Consider the following 11915-nt stretch of genomic DNA (forward strand, 5'->3'; position numbering starts at 1 on the left):
TCCAGAGAGCTATAGCTGAGGTCCTTCTCTAAAGGTATGCAAGGTTATTACAGTATTTCGTTACCAAAAACAATACATCTTCAGACAGAGGCAGGATTAGCTTGTAATGTTTCTTGTTACCATGCTACCAACATTTGCTTATAAAGCAATTTAATCACTTCCATATTGGTTATACATGAAATATTAGTGTGATGCTTCACAGGGAACACCTCCTGCATTTTCATTACAATATAACTGTATTACTTAGGGTCAGAAAATCTATTTGTATTAAAGCATGTCATTGCATTTCATTGAAAAACTTCTAGCCTAAGTTTTATTAGTTAAAGAAAGAAACAGTTTTCCAATTTTAAGTCCTCAATTCAACCAATCTGGGTTTATTTTCTAAACTCCACATGTCATCTCCACGGCTTTTTTAGTTATCTTTCATATTACCACCTATTAGAACTGCTAAAATACTATAGGTCTTTGTCTTCTGAGACAGAAAACAACTCAAAAATTTTAATATCCCATGAGATAACCTGGTACTTCTACATCTAACATTAACATTCTCATCTAGCTACTGAATAGTAAAAGAAGCTAAGATTATAACAATCTTTATGGTTTTAGACACGATACATATTTACAAAGACGTGGTCATCATCTTCAAAAGATCAACATTTTATTTTTCACCCATGAAAATATATGAAAGCCAAAAAAATTGCTTTATTTTCCTCCATTAAAATAGTCCATCAGATAGCAAAGAAAATATACTGTTATTAATACCATGCCCTTTTTAACAAATCAGACAAAAATGTCATCAAATTCCTGGCACATAAAACAAAGTGTACAAAATGGAAGCAATTACAGAATTCTGAGGTAACACACCAGACAACATAATAGATTAACAATGTAGGGATCATCAATACATATATGCAGCATATGTAGATTATTTTTGATCTGAAAAATATTGAAATTAAAGTTTAGATCAGCATTTTTATCATCACTTTGGAACTGCTAGGCCAGGCTCTTGAGTGTGTGAGATTCTTCAAGAGGAGCAGGCTGTCACAAAGCCAGTTAACAGCCACTTGAATCTGTAGTGTCCTCACACAACTGTGGTGCCACCGGCAAAGGCTCAACCAGGGGACCAGCTGGAGTGCCCTTGAACTTCACCCACCCAGGCAAGTACAAGTGCCACCAGGTACCCATGTATGTCCCTCCACCCCGACCCAGCAGATCTCATCCCGCTCTCCCAGTTTCTCTGGTGGCGGGGACCAACGAGTTCTGGCCAGGCCATGTCCATAATGTGACTGAAACAGATCCACCACATCCAGCCAGTCTTCTGCTCTGGTGTTCACAGCAGCAGGGAATCCAGGAGCCAAACCTGACACCAGGTGTGTGCTGCACTGTGTACAATCTTCTTAACATGGTCTACAGGTAACTCAGTCCCAAAGACTGTTTCTTTACTAAATGCATTTGTACTATAACTGATACCAAAACTGATTTCTGGTATTAATCATGGTACTTTTTATTCAGAGGATGTTTCACTGTACAATTTAGTAATTGCTTCGTTCTACCTGACACACATGCTTTGTCTATCAGAGAATTACAGAACGCTTTTTAAAATGTAAAATCAGGTGGTATTTTTAATACAGCCGCTTAAAGTCATGTTGTTAAAACAATGACTAAAAATTACTTTCAAACAACTACATGTTGTGTAAGTGGAACCTTGGCCCAATAACATAAAAATTGATAGTCTGAAAGATAGGAAAGCCCCCTTAATTTTAAAAAGTTTGTGTGGATCTATAAAAGTTGGAAAAAAACACAGAGCACCTTTATGAGGATCTTGATAGAAAGAACTGCATTAACAATAATTCTAAATAGTTCCAAAATATCAGGTCACATGCAGTCAAAACCACCTGAGCCCAAAAGGTCTTACACAAAAATTACAACAGGTCTGAGTCTTCAATTCACTGACTGTAAATATGACAATTCACTGACTATGCACTGACAAGGTGCATAGGAATTGCTCAGGTGTAACTGACTTGTTTGGTCATGCCAGAAGTCTCACTACAGAGCAATCACCTCCAAGTCATCTCTAGCAGTGAAAGGAAAGTATGCAGTAACTTGGCTGAGTGATCACTCGGAAAACAGGGACATAATTTACAAAAGACAAGACTGATTAGTACTCGTAGGTTGCTTACTTTTATGGGTTATAAAGAAATTTTCCTTTCTCATCATTTTCGAATTTTGAAGGAGTTGATTTCCAGGTGACCTCAGCTGGGATACATTAACCAATACATGACTTCCCCAGACTTTAGGGTTAATACAGTAATATATCATTTAAAGCTACATAAAATGATATAAAATCTGGCCAAGCCTCAAACTCCTATGCCTTGGTGCATGCCTCTAAGTGGACCTGTGATCCCATGACAGCCAGCCAGAGTGATCTGCAATAACCCAGCCAGCAACAGTCAGATGCCTGAGACAAAAGCCACTGACAAAATGCAACAGCTGGCAGAGGCTCAGGGAAGTTTTCCATCTTCAGGTGGGCTGTTTTTGTTCTGACAAGTCCTTGCAGGGCAAACAAAACCTAGCAGAAGCCTACTGTGACAGACTGCTTGTTGTATGATCCACCACTTCTGCTGCATCATCCACGTTCATTTACACATTTTACTGTGACTTGATGCATAGCCTGATACCCAGTCCAAGTGTAACACCTTCAGAGGAAAGCCTATTACTTTTGACTCAGTTTTTTCTGTGAAATTCTACTGAGCTGTTTTGCAGTGTCATTGTATGTTTTACGTTCTTAAAAGAACTAATGGATTTTGTTTCAGAAAACTGAAATGAAAAAAAGTCTGCATGACTTCCCTCTCCCAAAACCTGCAGGTGAGCTTCTCTGCTTTTACTACTGAATTCTCTTGCTACCTACTTTTGTCAAGATTGTTCGTAAGATTAAAGCTTGTGTCAGATGATAAAGAGCAATTTTAGAATATGAGCTGCAGTACCAAAGTCAGTTTGCAGGAGACTTCAGCTGATATCAATACCAAATCTTAAAGACAAAGAATTACTATTATGAATAAACTGTACAGAACTTCTATAAGTTTGTTCTTAGTTTAACTAGTATTTTGTTTGATGCCTCTATGTTCATGCACACACCTATCAAGAATTTTTATTTTCTCCTGAGAAATACTCAGAATAAGATACTCATAAGATGTATTCAGTATCTCCTCCTCACTTCTAACTAGGACATAATGTGTTGAATTCTACTCCCATTGACTTCTAATTTCATGAACTACGTAGAATACATGGATAGAAGAACTTTTTCCCAGTAGCATGTTTTCCATGTGAAATTATTAATATGATCCAGCTTACAGAATCAGTAGCAGACTGGATGTTCAAATTCTATTCCAGACTTTTCTGGCCCATTTCAATGCGTGATTAATCAATAGGAATGTTTGACTTTGTACAGTAACCTGAAATCTGCACAGGAAAATCTCCAGCAAGGCCAGTCTCTTCAGGGTTTACAAAACACTTTTTAACCTTAGCTGCAACACAGCAAAATATTTGTGTAATAGTATTTCAGAGCAGAAGTAATGTGCTCTTTAACAAACTGATTGGAAGAGGTGAATCCCGAGCAAGTAAATTGGAGACATCAGACTCAACATGACCTAGTTGCCACTAACTTGGTGAGAAACTTTCATTTGAAGTTTAATTGTTGTGATGAAAACCTCATGCATTTGAATCTTTTAGCCAACTTTTAGCAGTGCTCCATTACTGCCTAGCTTATTTTAAGTAAATACAGTATAAACTACATATAACAGAATTGGGTTTATGATTATATTTGAGCTAAGGTGCATTTTCTGTGGTCTTTTAACAAAAATCTAGCATACTCAAAAGCTTGGCAAAAAGAAAAACCAGTGGCTTTACTACAAAGTCTGAAATCCAAGTTAAATGTATTTACTACATGGAAAAATCTTGCAAATGCTGAAAGCTTTAGGTAAGCATTAATAGAATAGATTTTTATAGTACAATGCTATCACTGTACTAATGCCACTCTTACTAGCTGCCTAACAGACCTTATGAATTACTGAGATTTAATATATCTTCTTAAAAAGTATACATTAAAGAAATTAACTTGTTGGAATATCTTTTGGATGCCCACAATGGTGTGGATTCATTTATATGTACCATCATACCTATCTCTGAGTATTTTTTCTAGGGAAGAACACAGTAAAATTTGGCTAATGATTCTGAAGTATCTTATAAAAATGTTAGATGGTTTGCACACATTTTAACGCAAGAAGACATTGTCACAACTGAACAATGGAACACAAGTTCCACTTTTTACAATGATAGTCTGTTTAAGGCAGATAAGCAGCACACGTGGCCCTGCTCTATAACTGCTGCCAAGTGTATTCAGCAGAGATTCAGCAACTATCACTCCTGTGGCCTCTAAGTACTGGGGAAAAAGACTGTACAGGCTGACAGTGTTCATGTCCATCCATGACATCCTTGAAGGCTACCATGGGCTCACTGTGCCACGCTAAACTTAGAGCTGCATCAGCCAACAGGAAACTGTTTTGATTTTGCAGCTACCTGTACACATGGACATGCTTATCATGAAGTAGCTCTAGGTGGGTTTCAAGCACACCATGCAAATGGAATACACCAAAACCTTTTCCTTTGGCAAACTGCCAGTTTTGGTTGCTACAGATTCCAGCAAACAGCGTCCATTTAATAGATCAGGAATATAACTTTAAACCACCCATGACAAAAATCAAGTAGTAGAAATGTATTTGTTATGTATTTGAATACACGCTAATTTGAAAAAGCTGTTCTGATGAACTGTATTATAGTGCAAAACAAAATGAAAGAAGAATCCTATTGCTGCAACCAACTACAGTTGGTACCAGTCTTTTAGACAACCAGACTTACATGGCAGATGACCTCATAAATGGGTAGTAGAGCAGCTGGAGCCTTTCTTCAAAGGAAGTAAAATGTAATTCTTTAAGCTAAATATTTAAATTAACAAAGCAATAGGCTACCTACTAAAATAGTCCTGTACCTCTGCCAAGCACCTGAATAACAATAAATCAAGAAACAGAACAGCACTTCCGACTGGGGTTAAGGCAGTTATTAACTGCTGCTGTTCAACCATCTCGCTCTCCTCTTGCATTTACCTTCATAGTTCTATGTCCTCCCTTGCACTGCCTTCATAAGGTCCTCTGTGAAGCAGATTCAAGCTGGCAGAAAGTGGGTTTCTGTTTTGTTTTGGCTTTTTAAGTCAGTGGCCAGGGCGGAGGAGTGGTCTTCTGCCAGACTTATGTGCTGAAGCAGTTCTGCCAAGGGTGAGGAAGGATGATGTATGTCACTGTGACTGGGAGAAGCGAAAACAGGATCACAGACATGCTGCTGGAGTTACTTACCCTGCTGTGAAACCACATTTACTACTAACACTAAGTAGTAACACAGGACACTAATAATACATTTCCGATGTTTCTTTAAACCTCACTCTCAATGCTCTTGGAAATGCAGCAGCTTTTCTAAGTGACATGCTTTGAGTATCGAATGACTAGCCTGGCTTTGACCAAGGAACATGAAGAGATCCTTTATAGATGGCGGGCTTCCAGCCTAACCTCTAATGCAACCGGGAGGGAGGAGAACAAAAGCTTTAGTTATTATTTTCGTCATACTATGAAATGTAGTTCACAAATGAAAGGTAATTAATTAGACAGCTTTGGAGTTAAGGCTGTTGTGTACTGAATCCATAGAGGCTAGGAAAGCATTAAAGGTATTTGAGTAAATACCGCTTTGCACTCCAATATTTTTAAAAGCTTCTTTGGTTTTAATTAAAAATAATTTTAACAGCAATCAAAATGGATCAAATACCATATACCACCATTCTCACTTCCCCATTCACTGCAGTTGGAATACGTGCGAGGAATGGCATTTTTTTAGAGTTTTCTTCCTGTTTTATCCAGTCTGGATTTCTGGACACTGCATTAACCTGTCTGAGTTTACTGAGGTGCAAAAAAAAGAAAAAAAGCAACCCAAACCCCAAAGCCTATGTTACATTCAAATGATTTTCAAATCTACGAACATCCCCTTGTCTGATATGCCACAACACTTTCATTCCTTGCAGACATCTATGCAAAAAACCTCATAAGGTATGATACTGTTGGCAAAATTGAGACAAAGACAAGAAGTTATCTTTGAGCACAGAACTAATGCCACCTTGATGGCAAAGAGCTCCAGAAGCACTGTGCAGGTCTCAGAGTGGACAAAAAGATGACAAATGAGCTTCAGTGTAGTTATATGTAGGCTAATACATCTCATGGAAGATAATCTCAGTCACATAGGCATCATGCTGACAAATGACTGGAGAAAAAAAATCCAGCAGTCATTATTGACAGATCCTTAGGTACAACAGCAGAAAAACCCTAGCAAAACATTGGATATCATGAGGAAAGGCATCAAGAAGAAGAGAACGCACATTTATACAACCTTGGTCCAACCACGTCTCAAGTACTTCTGGTCTCTGCATCTCAAGAACAGACTCTAGTCAGACAACAAAATATCAAAAGGATGGACTGCCTGCCTTAGAAAAAGAGACTTAGCAGCTCTTTAGTTAGAAAAGAAGACTGTAGCAAGATACAATCAATCAAATCATGAAGATAGTAAATAAACTAATGTAAAGCTGCTTGCTAAATCCTTTAGTAATAGAACTAAAGGACCTTTTACAAACCTATCACAACATCAGTTTACAGAGAATTATATGCTTCTTTACAAAGGGAATAGTAATCTGGAACTTGCTGCCATAGGAGGTTGTGATGATAGTAAAGCATCAGCAAGTTTGAAAAAGACAAGTTCTTGGTTTGCAGGTCCACAAATGGACTCTAAAAACACTGAGCAGATATATACCCACCATCCATAATATGACAAACAAGAATGCAGGAGGAGTACAAGAGAAGAGGTTCATAAAATGGCTAGGTTTGTGTATAGTCCCAAACAGCATCCCTTAATGTCACTGTCGGAGACCAAACCCTGAGTATGAAGGTCCACTGGTCTGACACAGCAGAGCTTTTCTGATGTTCTTCACTTCAGCTGCCTTTAGTATCTTCTATTGAGCTCTGAAAAATCCACAAAGGTTACACCCCTGCTTCTTAGCAGCTGTGAAAGATGGAGGTCAGATCTGAGTAACAGCAGTCCTTAGGTATAAATTCCAACACAACATCCTATGCTAAGCAATAAATTAGTACTGTATCTTTAAACAAAAATAAAGGTCAGACCCAGGAGGAAATATTTGTATTACTCCAGGCAGCATGACCCCAAAAAGCCACAGATGTTGTTCCACAGCAAGATCAGCTGTTTCAGTGAAACTATAGCCACCTGCTGAGGGACAAAAGAAACAAACATCAGCCCCTCAAAGAGCTGAGCTGCAGAACTGCTCAAAGGGAAGCAAGGTTAGTCATGTAAGTCATTCACATTTTTATTAAAGTAAGCCTCAAAAGGTAGTAAGAGTTAAAGTCTACTGGTACTCAGATGGTAGTCTTAAAAAATTGAGTGCAAAAGCCAGTATCTATCAGGTGTTTTCTGCCTTCCTCTACAGAAATTGTTTATAGATGAAATAGGTGTATTATAATTGCAGTATTTTGAGACTACTGATAATACAGAACACCTGCAAAGGGAAAAGGTATGCTGGCAACACTCCACAGAAATGAATAAATGTAGCTCAACAGTATTCTCACAGGATCTCAGTTATGTAGCATTTTCTTCGTTCGCTGCACTCTTCACCATTAGTTCCCTCACCAGTATTTGGTAACTTCTTCTTCTTCAGATGCAAAAGATGCATACTTAAGTATTCCATAAATATTTGTAGTGATACATTAAATTATACTCTTATATATGCATTAAATTACACATTTTAATCCTTAAGGGAATACTACGGTAGAGTTTTGATGAGTAACAATTATATGTATCTAGATTATTCCCACTAGTTTGGGAATTTGAATTGAGAGCTACAAAAATCAGAATGCAAGAGGGTTAAGAAGTGTCCACTCCCCACTAAACATGCAATACCTGGCAATTTTACATTTTAGGTAGTGATACAAGAAGAGGGGTGTCCAGTAATTGAGATGTATAATTCATTCATTATCACACCTTGATTCATCTCTTTATTAATAGTAGCTACAAACAGGCCCAAGGCTCTTGTACATCCTTCCTTTCTCCTGGTTGTGCTGGGGAAAGCTGATCTCTTCCACCAATGTATCTGCAGTCTGTCAGTCAAAGAACGACCTGTCCATCTTTGCCTCTTTCCCTCTGTTGAAGAGCTGTGTTCTCAGCACTGGGAGCTGAATTCCTCTTTAAGAGTATCTTTTCTAAGTTCCTTGAAAGGCATTCTCAGGAGAGAATAAGGCCTGTGGGTAAGCAACAAAAGGACACTTGGATGCTGAGGCATTTTATACTTCTGGATATGTGGAGTTCTGCAGAGCTGCCATACAGCAGCATTTAGAGTTGCTGTGTTTGATGGAGACACAGCTAACAGCTATGAGTCTGTATATTAACTGCAGCTCAAAAACAGCATTAGCTTTTCCAAAAAGAACACTGTACCATTTGCATAATCTAATACAACTAAGAGATACATCATTCATTCATCTTTTCTGTGAGCTTCTGCAACTCTTCATTGGTTCAACTGAATGTACATGTGTACTTATTTCCAAAACAGACGTAGCTCTAAAAAGCACACCACTTGTTTTCCCTAGCTGTATCAAAAGAAATAATTTTCCTACTAGTCATGGCAAATTACATCAATAATATTTTAGTATTCAACTTTATCTATATAACTAAATAAGCAACAGGGTGGAGAACATGACAGAGTTGACTGCTTCAGTTCCAGATTTCTTATTACGTTACATATAGTGAAACTACCGTGTAAAAACTACTACTACAAAAGCAGCTTAGGAAAATTCAGGATATCTCTGAGTGTTGGGAGGCATACAGATGGACTCATTTTCTTTTATATAGAAAAAAAAACCATGAAAAGCAAGCAAAAAACCCTGAAACTTCTGCATTCTTCCCTAACTTCTAACTAGGTATGAGCATTATGTAATTATAATACTTATGAATATTAATAAGTATACAGCTGATTAATATTTTTAACAAGTAAATACTTAATACACTTATATCAACTTCAGTGGTGGAATGATTGCTGCTCCAAAAATTTTCATTACTTACTAACAGACAAAGAAGATGAATAAACACTGAATCGAGCACCCTTCTGAAATTACAGTGTTGAAATATTTTGATGTTTTAGAAAAGGTTTCCTCAGAACTGTGCATGAAAAAAGGTATTTAAGACAAAGACAGGCTGTTTGGCAAATACACTGGTATACATTCTCCTGCATGTATGATCTCTTGGGAATGTGCCCCACTGAAATGACTGTCACAAATAAAGTCTACTCATGTGCTGAAGGTTCTACAGATAACCCATTCACAAACTACATTTTCAGATTAAAATTTGGTGTCACTCACAAGGGAGGCCAGGGGAAAGCTTAGTGTTTTCAGCTGTAATCTACAAAGATTTCATTGCTCTCTTCCACAAAATAACCACAAAAATTTGAGATTTTCTTTCCTAAAAAAGCACAGAAGGAAAACATGGGTGATGTTATGAGGCAGATGAGCAAAACTGAGTGCATCTCAGACACTGCATCATGACTATGTGCACTTGGATTGGGATTGTTCTCCACATTAATCTAAAACACTCTGATGACACTGAATCAGGTTAACTAAATGATATTTCTGAAAAACTGGTTTGACAGTGTGACATTTGCTGAACCTGTATAGATCTATCCTGAATTAGAGATATTCAAGAACTGAAATTCCATTAGCAATTTATATTCTGCCAAAAATGTTATTTAGTAGGTAACTATGCAGGGAGGGAACAATATTTAACCTGTGTCAGGTCTAAATTCCACACCTCCAATCTTTTACACTTACTTGTGCCTTCCCTACAGCTGTAAAAAGGGGCTTCAGCTCCCCAAAGCAGAGCATGTATGTGTTACAATGTTGTTTGCACTGGTTATTCACCCTTGCATCTGTCATGATTTAAAACATTTCTGAAAACACATTATGCATCACGTGACTGGACATGTCCTTATAACTCATCAGAATACTCTATCAAGAAAGAGTGAGCAAGGTCTATATTCTGCCAGAAAGTAGAAAAGGAAGGTTAAAGGTACAGAGGAACCAAAAAGAAAACACCAAATAAAACTAATTTTTTTTAGTTTTCTTTACATTTTCTGCAGACAGTATTTAGATGTTTAACATACCCAACCCAAGAGATGCAAAATAACCAACAGATAACACGAACTATTTTCTCTTCTTCTGTTAATTGTGGATGCTATCCTGCTTCCTACTGAATCAATGTCAAAAGTCCTCTTTATTTCCATGACTGGAAGATCAGGTTCTTCATCACAAAGTCTGGCAACATCCTGGGAGATTCCTTGAAATGTTATATAATCAAGATACTTAATGTTTACAACGACATCTCTAAAGAGCATCTAAAGGCTGTTTCTATCTAAATTAACAAGATTTGACAACACTTCAAAGCCTCTCAATATTGTCTTTATCACTGAAAGTACAGTAGGCTGAAGAACAATGGAAAGCAGTGCATAGGGATAAACGGGATTTCATCTTTCTAATTCCTCCGTCTCAATAGCCAGTGGTCATGTATCAACCGTCACCGATACGCTTACTTTAAAATAACTTTTCTTTGAGCTAACTCAGTTAACAACTTTAAGATCCAGTCTGCGGCCACACCACCACCACTGCCGCCTTCGGCTGTGTGACTCTCCCCGCTGGGCGTCCGGGAACATCTTCGAGTGAAATCCTCCCTTGAGGGGAAGTTCAACCCGCCGCCCCAAGACAGGCGCGGCCGCGCCGATCGCCCCCAGCGCCGGCCCGGGGCACGTCCGCGCTGCCGCTGCCCAGCGGGGCACAGCCGGGCCCGGGGCAGCGCCGTGGCCGGGACCCGCGGCACCGCCTTTCCAGCCACCACCCCCGGCGGCTCCGCACGGCAACGCCGGGGCCCCCGTTCGGCGGCACCGTTCGGCGGCACCGTTCGGCGGCCCTCCCGAGGCGGCGGAGCGGCGGGGCAGCGCCGCAGCCCCTACTGGAGGACTGATGTCGCCCCCCGCCGCGGCACCCGCAGGCTCCGCCGGCCGCCGCCAGCCGGGCGGGGGCAGACGAAGTTCCCACCGCACCGCCGGTCCCGCCCGGGGACCGCCGCGCCGAAGGGCACGGCAAGGAGCGGTGGGAGACCGCGCCCGCCCGCCACCCCTGCCCGCCGCGGCCCAGCGCCGCCGGCCGCCCCCGGCATCCCGCCCGCCGCTCCGCCCGTGCCGGCACCGCTGCCCGGCGCTTCCAGCGGCTCCTTCAGCACCGGACGCAAGGGATGCGCACGACGACGGACAGCCGCCTTCCCCCGGCCGGACCTTACCGGTCGCGCTCGCCGCCCTCGGCCGCCCGGGCTGCCGCCGCTCCGCGCCGCGCTCCCGCAGCCGGGGCGCATCCCTGCTCCGCCCGCAGCCGCACCAGCCGGCAGAGCGCGCGCCGCGCGGGAGCGCAGCGCGGGCACCGGCGGAGCTCGCCCTCGCCGACTGGCACCGCCGGCAGCCAATGGCCGGCCGCGCCGCGCCGAGGGGGCGGGACGGCGTGACGGCAACGGGCCAATGGGAGGCGCTCCGCGCGGCAGCGCCGCTTCCGGGCGGCGGGAGCCGCGCCGGGGCCGTGCTCCCCGTGTGCCCGCGGTCGGTGTCCCCGCCTGGGCAGGGTGCTCGGTGTCCCTGCGGTCGGTGTCCCTGCGGTCGGTGTCCCCGCCGGGGAGCGCCGCAGCCTCTCCGGGACGCGCTCCATCCCCGGCAGAGGGTGCCGGTGGTG

The 11915-nt window shown here is 41.6% G+C and overlaps 1 long non-coding RNA gene across 1 annotated transcript in view; it reads right to left on the bottom strand.

The window, feature by feature from the left end:
* Positions 1–11530, bottom strand: part of LOC136293345 (uncharacterized) — a 131179-nt gene extending 119649 nt beyond the window's left edge. Inside the window, exon 1 of the long non-coding RNA XR_010722139.1 lies at positions 11476–11530. This is a non-coding gene — a long non-coding RNA (uncharacterized lncRNA). The remainder of the gene's footprint in view (positions 1–11475) is intronic.
* Positions 11531–11915: the final 385 nt, after the last annotated feature.

The sequence above is a fragment of the Chamaea fasciata genome, unplaced genomic scaffold (genome assembly GCF_029207755.1).
Source record: "Chamaea fasciata isolate MVZ Bird 193981 ecotype frontalis unplaced genomic scaffold, bChaFas1.0.hap1 SCAF_8, whole genome shotgun sequence".
Lineage (NCBI taxonomy): Eukaryota > Metazoa > Chordata > Aves > Passeriformes > Sylviidae > Chamaea > Chamaea fasciata.